Genomic DNA, 13,319 nt, shown 5'->3' on the forward strand with positions numbered 1-13,319 from the left:
GATGTGGAGAAATAGGAACACTTTTACACTGTTGGTGGGATTGTAAATTAGTTCAACCATTATGGAAAACAGTATGGCGATTCCTCAAGGATCTAGAACTAGAAGTACCATATGACCCAGCCATCCCATTACTGGGGATATACCCAAAGGATTATAAATCATGCTGCTATAAAGACACATGTACACATATGTTCATTGCGGCACTATTCACAATAGCAAAGACTTGGAATCAACCCAAATGTCCATCAGTGACAGACTGGATTAAGAAAATGTGGCACATATACACCATGGAATACTATGCAGCCATAAAAAAGGATGAGTTTGTGTCCTTTGTAGGGACATGGATGCAGCTGGAAACCATCATTCTTAGCAAACTATCGCAAGAACAGAAAACCAAACACCGCATGTTCTCACTCATAGGTGGGAACTGAACAATGAGATCACTTGGACTCAGGAAGGGGAACATCACACACCGGGGCCTATTATGGGAAGGGGGCAGGGGGGAGGGATTGCATTGGGAGTTATACCTGATGTAAATGACGAGTTGATGGGTGCAGCACAGCAACATGACACAAGTATACATATGTAACAAACCTGCACGTTATGCACATATACCCTAGAACTTAAAGTATAATAATAATAAAAAATAAAAAAATAAAAAATAAAATGCCCTATGGCTCACAGAAGACTGGATGACTGGCATTGACTAAGAGATATTGTTTAGTAACACACCCTCAGTAACCCCAAGGTTTGTTACTTAGCTTCTCACTCAGTAACCTAACTATGAAGTCTAGTTACCCAGGATGGAAAATAACTACTATAAGCTGATTGTGCTTGCAGGGATGAAGTGGTGATTGTGTCATAGAATCTCTGGAATATCCTGAATTTTTCTTTGTGGCCCACTGGGTTCTGAGGCATTTTCCAGGTTATTTCAATGTGAATCAATCTACTGTATCCTAATACTTCTGTCTCTCAATGTCGAAGGATGTGATCAATAAAAGAAGAAATGTATAGTTAATGTGATAAGATACTGACAAAGTAAATAAAGAGAGCAAAGAAAGTATCAAGGGTTTGCTTTTTTGGCAAAGACTGTTTCACTGTAATGTAATCTAAAGGAATAAATATGCAAAAGGCTGTTTCACTGTAGTGTAATCTAAAAGAATAAATACGCAGTTAATCATAAGTACACATAATATGTCCCTCAAAGGAAGAGAAGTGCAAGGGTTAAACACATTAAATTATCTTTCTTTCTTCATTGGTGACTGTTAAATAACATTATCTTCTATTGTCCTTAATACCAATGCTCCCACCTCTGAAAAACCCACCTCTCTCTCTCTTTCTCTCTTTCTTTCTTTCTCTCTTTCTTTCTTTCTTTCTCTCTTTCTTTCTCTCTCTCTTTCTTTCTCTCTTTCTTTCTCTCTTTCTTTCTCTTTCTCTTTCTTTCTTTCTTTCTTTCTTTCTTTCTTTCTTTCTTTCTTTCTTTCTTTCTCTCTCTCTCTCTCTCTCTTTCTTTCTTTCTTTCTTTCTTTCTTTCTTTCTTTCTTTCTTTCTTTCTTTCTTTCTTTCTTTCTTTCTTTCTTCTTTTTCTTTTCTTTCTTTCTTTCTTCTTCTTCTTTTTTTTTTTTTTTTGAATAAGGTCAAATTAATGGAATGAAAATCAGTTCTCACTAATGTCCAGGGTAGGGGCTGGCAGCGTTCCAGAAATGCTTTTCCAAAATACTGGTTTCAAGTTTTCATTGTGGAGGAGGGAGGGAGAGAGGGGATTTTGGAACACTGAGAACCCCTGGGGATTATCGCTGGCTCAGACACCTCATTACAGAGCTTTAGAGGCAAAGTGACAGGAGAGCTTTGGAGGCCAGGGAGATCCTGGAGAAAGACTTTATGAAAGTAAGAGTGTAGAAAAACAAACAAATAAATAAATAAATAAAGTAGAAAAATGAATGTCTTTCATTTGTGATATTAATAGTGATAATCCTATTAATTAAATATGCTGATAGGTTTAACAAACTCAGTGCTGTGTGAAATGTATATACTTTTTATTCTCTGTGCATTTCTAATGGTAGCCATACATTACACAATAAGTTGCATATAGAAAATACTCAATAAAAATCTGCTGAATTAATTTAAGTTAAATGTCATCTATAGGCAACATTCTTATTTTATCAAATCCGAATATCTACTTTGTGTCAATCCCTGTGTTAAGTATTGTAAAGGATAATGGAATACATTTTGCAGACATACATCCTGCCCTCAAGGGGTTTATAGTTTAACTATGATCATAATAAAAGTTTGAAAGCCAGTCTGATGTGATATCAGTTCCCTTAAGTTGACCCTGAGTGCATGAAAAAACTAAATCATGCCACATCCAAAGCATTTCATATTGAACTGTCTTTCTTTTTCTTTTTCTTTTTGAGATGGAGTTTCACTCTTGTCACCCAGGCTGAAGTGCAATGGTGCGAACTTCGCCTACTACAACCTCCTGGGTTCAAGTGATTCTCCTGCCTCAGACTACCAAGTAGCTGGAATTACAGGTGCCTGCCACCACACCCGGTTAATTTTTGTATTTTTAGTAGAGATGGGGTTTTGTCATGTTGGCAAGACTTTTCTCAAACTCCTGGCCTCAAGTTATATTGAATTTTCAATTGGGAGTATAGATAACTTTCAGCCTTTTAAAAAACTCATGTAACTATGAAGAAATTGAAGTTTCACTCTTTAATGAATATATGTATATCAATACCTTCTATAATCTCTCAAGACTCTAATTATTTTACTATATAATAGCAGCTATTTAAAAATACTTCTCAATGTGACATGTATGTACACATATATATGTGTACGTATATGTGTGTGTGATTGTATGTGTGCAAGTTAAACACATGTGGAGGGAAGGAGAGTAAGAGTGAACTTGTACCAAACATATGTTTCATGAGTTAATGAACAACATTAGTTTGAGGAAAAGCTGTTTCTAAATATTTCATGGAAACCAACATAAAAAGGAAAATTTCTCCACATTGGAATAAAAATGTCATCTATTCACCATGTCTGCATGGATTACTGCAACTCTGCCTTTATCTATCACGATCCATAACCTATCTCCAAAAAGAGGGTAAAGCTGACATCAATTAAGTCATTTCTCTGCGTAAATCTCTTCAGTGTCTTCAGTTGCTTTAGATCAAAGTCAAAACCCAGTATCATGGTTAACAATGGCTACCATAATCTAGCATTTGCTAACGTCTCCAGCCTTTCTTGCTGGATGCTCCAGCCCAGTGGCTGAATGTTGTTCCATTCCTGAATGCCCTATACCCTCTGTTTGATCTTTTAAGTTTTTCTATCTCTTACCTTAGCCAAGAAAAAATCTCTCTCTCTTTCTAATGATCTTCCTTTCCTTTGGTTCTAACTTAAGAGTCACTTATTTCTGACACTTTGCTGACATTGACTTAGTTGGTCTGCTCAATGCTTTCTTAGTACTTCTATTTCCTGGGTTATAACAATTGTCATACTTTATTATGATTGTTACTGTAAGTATGTCTCCTCACTACACTGGCACCCTCCATGAACATAGGTATAATGTCTATTTTGTTCACAGCATGTGAAACATAGAATAAATGCAATATTTATAGAATGCATTCATTCATTCAACAAGTACATGTTCACTGATGCTAGGCAGTGTTCTAGGTGCTTGGAGTAAAGCAGTGAAGAAAACAGAAAAAAATTCTCTGGTCCCATGGGTTTATATTCTAAAGAAATAAGGGGAATCATAGTTTGTTAGAAATGATAAATGCTAAATCAAAAAACAAAATGGGAGGGGCAAGTAGGAAATTTCTGTGGTGAAAGAGGGTTATACTTATAATTGAGATGGATTAAGAAGGGCCTTATTGAAAAGGTGATTTGAAGGAACTGCAATAGCATCAAGGGGATATGGGGCAGAAGAGCCCTGAAGGCAGAGATACAGCGGTAAGGCCCTGAGGCAGGATTGTCCCTATTGTGTGAAAGGGAGAGTGTTAAGAGATCCAACAGGTAATGGGAACCAGATCACTAAGATACTTGCCAGCTATGCAATTATCCTATTTCTTCCTAAAGTTTCATCTGCTAATTTTAGTATTTATTTGTGGCTCTTGCCTGCAGTAATAATTACTGTAGTATGTTCTAATGGTGATTTTCCATTTCCCTTGTTTTTTCTATATTATTTGAAATTCTCCTGTAAAGAAGATTTTCCTTTGCCCCTATTTATTTATTTATCCATCCAATCATTTATTTGTACCCATGTGTCCTCATATGTATTTATTTTAATTATTGGGCTTATAATTCAATGCCATAATTATTTATTGCATTTGTCAAATTGTTTCAGATTTTGCTATTGGGAAATTCTTTCCGATTGGCTCCTGCCTCCTTTTGATATTCTCTGGTCTTGTTTTTATTGAGCCCTTCCTTACTCTCAGGCACTACAAGATGCTCCAGGATCATCTTATATGCTCCCTGCCCTAGTCGTGTATATTAACCTATGTATACACACATGTATATATCCAATTATGGCTGTCTGTATGTCTGTCTGTATATAAATACATACATTCAGGTAATATCTGTGATTCTAGTCCAGCACCACAGAGTTTAATTCTAGTTTTCTACCTTGGTTATTTACGAGTTCTTTCTCTTACAGCAAGAAATCTAGCTCCCATTATCTATAATTTATTGACTTATTTGTTCCTAGTATGCAGGCAAAGTAGTTTCAGGATTGTTGATCTGTACCCAGGATCTTGGCTTTAATCAAAGATGTTTTATGATCATCTTTAGAATTATTCTCTGGTACATGTTGGACATTAGCCTATCATTGATAATACTAATAAATAATGGAGTCAGTCAGTACAGCTCACATTTTATCATGTTGTGCAATAGTTAGACATCAGGAAACTCTGACCGGTGTCCTTCATGCCACTTTAATATCAAATAATGTAACATTGAGTCAAAGAAATGGCTTGAAAATGTTGCCATGTAGAAATAAGAAATGGGTATCTTACAGCATGCATGTTGGAACTCCAGTGGAGACATCTCTGCCCAATTTCGTATCACTAGAGTGGCTGAACCACAGATGTATTGACTGTTGTGCTAATTCCGCTTTGATTAAGTGTTTGTCACTGCTCCATTATTTTGTATGCATTCATACAGATTCTTTTCAGATATTTTGCAAAATGGAAGAAAATCTGAAGTTAAGGTAGTTAATTTAAGATATTTAAATTAAGACAGTTTGAACATTTAACTTTTAATAGTAATTCTCTCTCTCTCTCTCTCTCTCCCTTTGACACATATTTTTGCTCTGTTGCCCATTCCAGGCTGGAATGCAGTGGCACAATTACAGCTCACTGCAGGCTTCAACACCTGGGCTCAAGTCATCCTTTCACCTCAGTCTCCCAAGTAGTTGGGACTACAGGCACACACCACCATGCACAGCTGCTTTTTAAATTCTGGAGATGGGGTCTCCCTGTGTTGCTCAGGCTGATTTTGAATTCCTGGGCTCAAGTGATCCTCATACCTCAAACTCCCAAAGTGCAGGGATTACAGGTGTGAGCCACAGTGCCCAGCCTCAATTCTTTTTAAGGTAAATGAGTTCTGCACATTTTAAGAGATCTGAAAGATAAGAAAACAGTTAGTATTCCATACCTGAACTGCTAGTTGGAAGTTAGGTGTGCTAACATGAACTCTACTAGTTCAAAAGCAAGAAGAGCTGAGCTGTTTGTCAATTAGTCTGTATCTTTTCAGTGCCATCTAAAACTACAAAAAAATCCTTTGAAAAGTGTTTCAAACAATGTAAAACTTGATATTTTACCTGGTTATGTAGTAGATTAGCTCATAAAATAGAAAATAGTATTGAAAATAGTGATATATTATAATTTAATGATGTATCAAGTGAATCATTTCATTAAAATAATAAAGAGAAAGGTAAAAAGGTTTCTGAAAATCAGTTATGGACATACATAGGTAGAATGCTTTAAGGTACTGTGCTGAACAAATAGAAGTAATACGGAAGCAATTCAGCAGGAGTGAAATGGCTTGGTAAATACTATTCACTAGCTGGTTCAAATGACAGTTATCTTTCATTGTTTGTCATTGTAAACTGAACGAAAGCAGGAACAAGATGGAATAGCTGCCCTCACTTTATTTTAAAGAACATTTTTGTACGGTTCATTTTTGTCCAAGACATACATGTGCATTTTCAGTGCACAAATGCAGCAAGAATTTTAAGATGGTTAACGTGTAGAATCTGTGTTACCAGAGACTTAACTAAACAGACATAAATAAGCTGAAATTTTTCCTACAGTCAAAGAGAGCATTTTAGTGTATGAGTTATGTTGTCTGTAAGCCTAAGTTTGCCTGTTCTTTCTCCCTTGCCACAAACAGGACTTATAGAAGTCTCACCTTCCTCTTTCCTCAGTAGCTCCTATTTTCCTCCAGGGACCCATACTCACATTTTTCCTTCCTCCTTCCTTCTCTCCACCCCGCCCCACTCTCTCTTCCTTTCCTCCATTTTATCAAATCTTGCCTTTCTTTTAGCCTTTGGCTTTTTCTGCCACTGACTTGACATCATTCCTTCTGTGTTTACTTAACACTAATAATTCCATTAAAACTGCTTATCCTATTTCTCCCTTTGCCTTCCTCTCCTCTTTTTCAGAGTTATTGCAGGGTAAAGAGAACAGTCTGATCATAAAATGTGTTAACACAGTTACTTCTGTCACTTATGTTTGTCGCTGTGTCCTCTCTTGTGTGAAGGGTACACACAGGCACACTGGTTCTTTAGACACACAAACAAAGGTGATTGTTTTGTCTATACCAGTCAAGTCAATCACAGGGTAAGCCCTTCTTTTTTCCCTCTGACTTGACTGATTGAGTCAGTCAAAGCATCAAACTAGTTTATGTGACTAGACAACATCACTCTGTGTCTTGTTTGTTATGACATGCCATGGTTCCCTGGCTTTTTTGTAAATTTCAAGTTTAGACATTTTCTTTGAAATTTGCTGCTACTGTTTCTTGAGAAATATATCTGTGAAGTCTCCAGCTTTTCAACCCCCTCGCTGGAAGTCATCACTCTCCTGAATGCTTCCTCTACACTTTGATCATACCCATATTACTTCATGCATTTTACTTAGCTGAACATGCAAATGTTTCCTCTGTTAGATTGTACATTCTTCAAAGAGTAATTTTTTGTACCTTCAGTATTTTGTAAATTTTCTTTTATTTAATGGGTGTCCAGGTACATATTCTATAAATTAGTGAATGACTGCACTGTAATTTTTAACAGTAAAATTTTGAGTTAATCCTAAGCAAAGAGATTATGAATCATGATGGCAAAAAAAAAAAAAAAAAAATGAAACCTGGTTTCAAAGGAAAATCACTACTATACTGGTAGTTCTTCTATTATATTAATATTATACTTAATAAAAATTGGGAAATAGTTCATCTTTGCCTATTCTCCTCCCTGACTTTATAGATTCATAGGGAAAAAATAGAGGAATTCTTGTGCTAATTTATGGAAAGGGTTTTTTTTTTAAACATTAAATTAAAGGCAATATGTGTTTTCCATAGGCAAGCATGCTTTGAAGCTTTTACTTAGATTTAAGTTTATGTAACTTTTAATTGGTAACATGTGCTCTGTGGATGTCTTTGTGGATGAATGTGTACACAGTATACCTATAGAAGTAGGTATAAAAATGATTCGAATCCTCCTTATCTGTTTATAGGTTTCCGCTTCACAGCTTCTAAAATTTACTAAATTCATCTAAGTCCTATGCCGTTTTGACAAATAAAAACCATCTACAAAATAATGTATTTATGCATCTGTCTCTCAATATCACATCTACACATTTACAGGCAGAGGAAAGAAGAGAACAAGAAAAAAGAAGAGAATAAGGGGAGAGAAATATGTATGTGAGTAAATCCATTTCTAGAGTAGCATGTTTGTGTTTGCGCCTCTGGCAGTGGATCCATGAACACTGGAATGTATGAGTAACTGCATCTATATCTTTATAACTCATTCTCTATATATTCATATCATCTGATGATTAAAAAATATTTTTACTTATATATGTTCTAATTTTACAAATTATCATTTTTAAAAAGGTATCAAAAGTAACACCTATTTAAAATTAGAATGCTGGTAATAATAATACAAATTACATCTATAATACAAGATTTGAATTTTAGCGTTATAAATTCTATAACTTTGTGGATATATTAGCCAAAATGTAAATATGAGGAACTTTTTTCATTGCTAGTGAATTATAAAAATTATTATTCATGGCTATCTGAAACAGAGAATGAGGTATCAAATTGGGATAATTATTTGATTATTTGACCAACCTAGGTTTTTATTCTTAGAACAGATTGGTCAATTTGCTTCCATAACCTAAAGTGAATGAATAGCCAAATATTTTAAAATTTTTTGCATAAAACATTTATTTAGTGTAATTCTGTTTTTTAGTAACCTGGTTTTATATGTGAAAACAATAGCCCTAAACATGATTGGAAAAGCATAAAGAAACAAACATTTTTCCCAAGCAAGATATCTGAAAGTTCAAAGCAATTTAGATTATTTAGAAAACTGGCTTGTTCAAGGAGTGATCTTCATCTCTCTTTTTAATTTTTAATTTTTATTAAGCCTTTTCCTTTTGTTAGTAGCTCTAAGCTATACTTGCTTATAAAGAACATCACCTAAAACTTTAGTGCCATCTGGCTAAATTTAAAAAGTTGTGATTCCTAAATACGTATAATCAAACAGCAAAATATTTGTTTCTGTGCTTTTGGAAACATAAATGATTTATTGACCATAAAAATATGAACATTTCATTTTCAGCAAATTAACTAGAAGCTGTCAACATTAAGTATAGCATGTGGAAAGCTTTTGTTGTAAAGCACATAGAAGAAAGAATGTTTATTTAAACTGAAATACTTAGCCATTAGTCTGAAACAGATTCATTGCCATAATTTTTATTCTGATGGCATTTAACAATGTAAAATAGTAGAATATCATAAAAGTAAATCATCTTATATTTGTTTTCTGGGATTTTTTAAGGCCAGAGAAGGTGATCTTAGTCTTAGCTTCATATTGGTGAATAAATTTTTAGTCATTTTTTTAAAAAACGAAAACCATTTCTAAAAACTTCAGGCAAATAAGTAACTCTTTGATAATAATTGGACAATAAATTGGGTAAAATAACAGTTTTTAAAATTGAATTTAATAATCTTCAAGCTTGTCAAAATAAAGATGGATTTAATTATAGGAAAGAAATTGTCCACAGACTGTGTCCTGTAATATTTATGAACTAACCATATATCAGTTTTTCTGAGTCTAATTTTCTCAGTCTAATTGTTGACTGTACACTCATTGTTTCTTTTGCGCCATTTACATATATAAGTACACACACTTATGGGGCAGAAGAGAAAATATTAAATTTTTATTTCAACTTTTTAGTATTACTGGTGTGAAAAGGGCACCGAAGAAAAGAATGAAACCATGCATTCACTAAAAATGAGGATTAGGAATTTAAAAAATTATCTTCCTTAAAAATTAATCAGATAATGCACACTCTTCAGATTTAGCATTAAGGCTGTGATGAACACACAGACATATGCAGTTTTTATTTGCATGAATGCTGTATGTGTAGCATTCTAATGCTTAATCACTCTGCTACTCAGAAGTGACTTCTCTTACTACCTTGTGGTCTCCATTGAATTTCTCCCCTGTATATTCTCTCTTTCTCTCTTCCTGCATCCCCTTTCTTCTTCTTTCAAGGAGGGGGATTGGATAACAATGTTTTAGATAAAATAAGTGAGGTACATAATATAGAAGGAAAAAGTGAAAAGGCGAATGGACTATAGGAGAGGCAATTGCCTTAGGATGCTGAAGGATAAGGCAAGAGTGCAGTGCATGATATGCTATATATTTCTGTTTCATTTCCTCTGTCATTTTTTCCTTTAAGATCACTTGATTATATGTAGGTATGACGTATAGGAAGACTCAGATTGTTTCAAAGTACACACTTAGTTCAGAAATTTATCCCTGAGTAGAGAATTTAGTATTTGGAAGATTAAAAGAAAGTCCAACTTGAAGAAGAACATGACAGTGCTAATTAATATATGATCGTCTAATCAATTATTATATCCAGCTGATTTGTCCACTTTCCTCCTTTTACATGTCTCAGTTATGAATATAGTGTAATCTGTTTCAATTGTTCTGTTTGATATATTAATGGTGTGGGTATTTAGTTCAAGGCTTTCCATTATATAAACACTCTACAACCTGTAAAGGCATTTTTGTTCTAAAAGTATGCTCGTAATTTAGTTGTTTGGAACTTAATAGTCCTTGTTTCTCCAAGAGTTCACAATGTTAATAATGGTAGCTATGATCTCAGTATAATTTCACAAAGGTGCATTTAGCCTAACCCTGTGGACTCGTTTGTCCATCAGCACATATAAGAGACATTCCCCAAGAAAGAAATATACGCTTAACTTCGCAATCCCCGCCCCCCTCACCCCCAGCATTGGTGAGGCAGTTTTATTCCACTGCGTTCTGTAAGATGTGTCCTTTCTCTCTTTTCCTCTCTGCTTACTTTCAGCTTTATCTCTCCTCTTCCTCCCAAGATCTCAGTTATATAACACCGACCAGCACTGGCCAGCACCTGAAAAGAACCTTTTCAATAATACAGAGTGATGTCCTTTTATATCTGCCTGATTTCATTAGGCAGAGAGTATCTGCCTAAAATACCAAGGTGGAAAGGCACTAAGGCTGCTTCATTCTATAAATGACAGATTTTATTTCATGATGGAGATTCTGATTTTTCCTTGGGTTTTCTCAGGCAGCTAGTTGTTGTCTGTGTTACATCAAATAACAAGGTATTTAGATTGTACCTGGCTATACAGAAAGACATTTTATTACATGTTGATAACAAACTTCAACATGATGCTAAAACTCTTGAGGAATTGTATACTGAGTCTATTCATAGGTTTATACATTAATGAAGTATTGGATTAGAAATGACTGTTCTTAGACTTTTTTAAGTCAACATTCTAGAACTAAAAACATTTTCATCCGTTCCTGATGAATTTTATAATACTTGTAAAGGAATGATGCTCTGCTTCACGTCTCTGAGTTTCACTCAATTGTTTCCTGGTCAAGGTTTCCCGTTAAACCTAAAGGAAACAGTTGAAAGGAAAAAGGCAGAATAAAATATCTTAGGAAGACTTAGACTTGGTCTGGCTATGTTTAGATTTCTTCCCAATTTTGGCTCAGTTTTAAGCTTTATTGGCAGTCTCATTCAGAACTGTGGCTTTATCCTCTTTTTTCATTTGACTAATATGATTTGTTAAAACATTCTCTGTTTATTTCTTCTTGCTTAACATTTTTCCACACAGCAGGCATAATGAATTTTTGTTTATGATGGGCCGTGCTGCCTGAATTATGGTATGGAATCTGGGTTTGGTTTCTTTGGAAAGATATTTTATTGCAATTTCAGGGGATTTATGTAGCTTCTGGTGTTCAATCTTAGACATGAGTTTCTCTGAACTTGGTTGCTTTAGGAGGAGTTATTTCTAAGGAAAACTAGGCAGCATCTGGTAATTAAAAAACCACCACAATTTATTATAAATAGATTTACCAGATTTCTTGGTATAAGCATTATCATATTCCCTACCAACTTATCTTTGTATCTGAATTATGCACAATTAAAGAGTGACATGCATCTTTTTAACTCAAGATCCTCAAAGCTCATTAAAGTGCCACAAGCACTGGGGTTTGTTGATGCTGATCAGCCACAGACAACACATATTAAAATATACTCTTCCCCAAAAGAGCTAAGGAGATCATGTTTCCTTGTACAAGGAATACTGATATGGGCGACATTTTGAAATGAAAGTACCTGGTTTGTAGGAAATAATTCTACCCCTGAGATGCCTTGTTGTCAATTCAAATTGCATAAAATAAACTTCTAAAGAAACCAAACGGCAATTTCTAGGATAATGTGAAAAGTTACCACCATACCATATAAACTGACTTGACTTAGGGCACTCTCAGAGAAGAATATTCATGAAATTAATCCACATATTCATTTATTTTTGAAATGCATACTGTATTTTAATGAACTCATTTTTAATGTACTTTATGCATCAGTTATTGTAGCACTTTTCTTCAGATTAAAAAAAGGAGACAAAACCCCCCAAAGCCTTTGTGTTAAATTATTTTTAGTTCATTTACTTGTAAGATGACCATCCAAATACAAGATTTCCCATAGATTAAAGAGCACAGAATTTGAAGCTAGGCTGATTCTATTTGGAATCCCAGTTCTATCTCTAAGCTGCCTAACCTATGTTAAGTCTGAGACTCCTAGTCTATAAAATAAATGAATGCAAAACTTGAAAGGTTGTTATGCTGTTATGCAGAGTAAGTAATGCAGTAAATGCAAAATGCCTTGTATACCTCTGGCAGATATTATATGTTCAATAAATGATAGCTGGTATTACTTGTACTGTTATGCATTTCAATGGTAATTGATATTTCCAGAGAGATATTTTGAAGTAAAAAAATTGTCATCTTTAATGTTTTTGAAAATATACTTTATATTTAAAGACTGGCAGTCAACATATGGATCAGCAGCATAGAAATGACATTTTTATTTTTATTTTTATTTTATTATTATTTTTTATTATACTTTAAGTTCTAGGGTACATGTGCATAATGTGCAGGTTTGTTACATATGTATATCTGTGCCATGTTGCTGTGCTGCACCCATCAACTCGTCAGCACCCATCAACTCGTCATTTACATCAGGTATAACTCCCAACGCAATCCCTCCCCCCTCCCCCCTCCCCGTAATAGTCCCTGGTGTGTGATGTTCCCCTTCCCGAGTCCAAGTGATCTCATTGTTCAGTTCCCACCTATGAGTGAGAACATGCGGTGTTTGGTCTTCTGTTCTTGCAATAGTTTGCTGAGAATGATGGTTTCCAGCTGCATCCATGTCCCTACAAAGGACACAAACTCATCCTTTTTTATGGCTGCATAGTATTCCATGGTGTATATGTGCCACATTTTCTTAATCCAGTCTGTCACTGATGGACATTTGGGTTGATTCCAAGTCTTTGCTATTGTGAATAGTGCCGCAATGAACATACGTGTGCATGTGTCTTTATAGCAGCATGATTTATAATCCTTTGGGTATATCCCCAGTAATGGGATGGCTGGGTCATATGGTACTTCTAGTTCTAGATCCTTGAGGAATCGCCATACTGTTTTCCATAATGGTTGAACTAGTTTACAATCCCACCAACAGTGTAAAAGT

This window comes from Theropithecus gelada, chromosome 11 (genome assembly GCF_003255815.1).
Source record: "Theropithecus gelada isolate Dixy chromosome 11, Tgel_1.0, whole genome shotgun sequence".
Classification (NCBI taxonomy): domain Eukaryota; kingdom Metazoa; phylum Chordata; class Mammalia; order Primates; family Cercopithecidae; genus Theropithecus; species Theropithecus gelada.